This window comes from Seriola dumerili, unplaced genomic scaffold, assembly GCF_002260705.1.
Source record: "Seriola dumerili isolate Sdu_G_001 unplaced genomic scaffold, Sdu_1.0 BDQW01000800.1, whole genome shotgun sequence".
Classification (NCBI taxonomy): Eukaryota; Metazoa; Chordata; class Actinopteri; order Carangiformes; family Carangidae; genus Seriola; species Seriola dumerili.
Window position 1 is genome coordinate 468,715 of NW_019175055.1, and position 3,236 is coordinate 471,950.

Sequence of the window (3,236 nt, forward strand, 5' to 3'; positions counted from 1 at the left end):
TAAGAAGAGAGCAGGGTCCGGGAGAAAAAGCGGGAGAAAGCAGAATGTAGCCACAGTGTCTGATGACACATCCCCTCTTCCTTCCTCTGAAGTGATTTTTAATAACGCCTCCACCACCCCGCCCTGCTCAACAATCCCCTACTCACTAAATAATGCCAAGCAAAACCTCCGACTCCCTTGGTAGACAAAAGAAAATCTCCCCAGCTCCCGTGCTCACTGACTGAAATGCAGGAGTGAAAATTTGAATTTCTCTTAGTATTTGAGCATGAATCGAAATAAACGAATCGAGTGATGCATTGATTGAGTGACCGGCTGCCACCTGAGATTTGTCTTTGAGAAGAAAGTAGGTAATGTGAGAATAGAGGAACAGTAACATCTTCAGTGCCCTGAGAGGACTTCAAGTTTAAATGTAGAGAAGAGCATGATTGACACGGATGCACTTAGTCTGTACATGCGAATACTCTGGGACTGTTAAATATTCATGTCTTCCATTACTGTATGCATGGTTGGTTTCTTGTTACAGTCCAGCTACAGTGTGTAGCTCCAACCAACAGATACTCTGTAATGGAAACTGGACATTCAGATGAAGAATTAGCTTCATCACAGTGTAATGATGCTGTTACATGCCAGAAGTAAAAGTAGTCATTTTCAAGTATGGTCTCTGTCACTGTTAAAATGAGTATATATATTTATTTGTTATATAGTGGGGCCACGGCTCAGGTGGTAGAGCAGAATGGTGTTTCTGAGACTCTGAGGCTCTGAGACTTTCTTCTGATTGGCTGACTGTTTTCTGAGTGATCGAATAAAAATATAGCAGATTTCAGGTAAACACTCAGAGACACCAAATCCAAATGGATGGTGGGTCCAGGTGGGCGGGGCTTGGGGCATGGCTGAGAGCGGGGACTGCTTTGTTGTGACATCACAAAGTTCAGGAAGTCCTGACGGCTGGTTTTAAGGCTCAGTTTCTGAATACAGGCTGTGTGCATTTCTCTGTGGACTGAGCGCTCTGATACTTTCACAGTAGTAATATACAACCTAGACCTGATCTATAATCCAAAAGACTTGGAAATCTCACTTTATACAATGGAGACAACTTTCTTTTTAGATTTTAGCTGCTCAGGTTGAGACACAGTGTTTGTGCTCGTGTCGTCTGTATCACCAGCTTCACTTCGAGGGAACGTGGATTAATGTTAGTTGGACGGGGCAGAAGAATGTGACTCAACACGAAGTAGTGATTCATTTTTTGGAGTGACAGTTCATGAATGTGCGCGTTGGGGAAAATATTAACCGACATGAGAAAGATGAAGTCCGTTGTGATACTTTTTTGATTAACTGCTCAGCCCTGATGGTGATGCGCTGTGGCGACTCCTCACAGCAGCAGCCGAAAGAAAACAATGTTACGTCATTGGTTATGTTACTGGTCAAGGTGGAGCGAATTTTAATTAGTTATTTTATAGTTTAATCAATAATAATGATCATATTTTTTTATATACAGATGTATATATGTATATATATATATATATTTTAAGAAGATATGAAAACATTTTAGTTGAAGAATGATGATGAGCTGATGAATGAATAAACTATGTGACTAATGAATAATGAATTAAGGACATCTCAGTATAACAGCTGACAACACGCAAACAAATCCTTATGTGTGTTATAATGGATTTATTAACTGTAATACACATTTACTGATCTTTTACAGGCAGGTTTAAAACTGTAAATAACTGTTGTGGTTCAGGCCTGACTGCACAGAACATCCACAGTTCAGTTCCAGTTGGGAACCACATCTCTCTCTCTCTCTCTCTCTGCCTGTGTCTCTCGTCGCTGCCTCTTTATGCTGATGGATGTCAAATAAGGCAAAATGCCAAACAAAACAACAACAACAACAACAACAACAACAACAACAACAACAATAACAACAAAAAATTTCTAAAGTCATGTGGAACTTGAGCTTCACCTTTCAGCCGTATGCTGTGGCCTTCATCTCCACAAGGTGGGATTTGTTTCGTTTTGGAAAAATATCTTATATTAATATGAATATTTAAAATCAATTATAATTTGTATAATCATGACAATGACTTAAAAAACTATAGTAAAGAAAGAGATAATTATAGCAACATGATAAACAGAAACTTAGGAGGAGTATATATGTTGACAAATACATTAATAACACTTAGTTAATGTCCTTATATCTGCTTGTAACTACATGACAGTGCACTGTAAATGAGTTATTAAGTGTTAATATACAGATTACAGATGTTCAGTGGCTCAAGTTTCTTATCTGATCCCAGTACAGTTCTGTGTGCATCACTTCAGTGACGACCAATCACCACCAGGATGCTCTCACTCGCTGTTCTTTCACCTGTTGGCTTCTCCCACTGGTCTTCCTCCTCTAACTTGTTTATCAGCCCGTGCCCCCCCCCCGCCCCCCGCCCCTCCTTGTGTTTGATCAGTTGCCGTGCTGCCTCTCTTCTCCCCCTCGCAGCACATTTCCCCGTCTCCCTCCTCTTTTCTCAGCATACTTCTCCCTCTCATTATTTCCTTCGAGTGTACTCCTCTGTGTCATTCTCTTCTCAGAGCTTTGAATTTTCCCCCTTTTTCCTCACTCTCTTCTCTCTCTCTTTTTTTCTTACTCTTACTTCTCTCACACCCCCCACCCCCCCCCACCCCACCCCCCACCCCTCCGACGACCACTTACCAAATTTAACCCCTCACCCACTCATGTGCATTCCACCAGCTTCATAAACACACACATGCTACTAAACATGTAACGGTACTCAGTGGGACTTCCTCCTCTCTCCTCACATCTCTCCATCTATTCTCTCCACCTCTTTCTCTCTCCTCTCCCTCTCTCTTTCCGCTCAAAGTCTTGGTGAACAACAACAACAAGTAGGAAAAATGAAAGTGGGGTGACAACTGCGAGTCCCCTTTCTGCGTCCCCTCCAGGGCCAGTGTGAAGTTTTCAGTTTGATTGAAGGCCTCTTTTCTGTGGTGTGCGGTGTGAAAGCTGTCCTAATTGAATGATAAAGTGCCCCGAGATGGAGTCCAGTGAATAGCCAACAATGGCCAGCCTGTGTGTGGTAGAGGGATTTTGGTTCACATCCAGCCTCTGCCTCTCTACTCCGAGAGGGGGCCTATTATAACACTCTCTGCTGGACTCGGTCACGTGACGCTGCCTCGCTCCCTGCTACTCACCCCCCCCCCTCTTCCATCTCGTCCCCTGCCCTCCC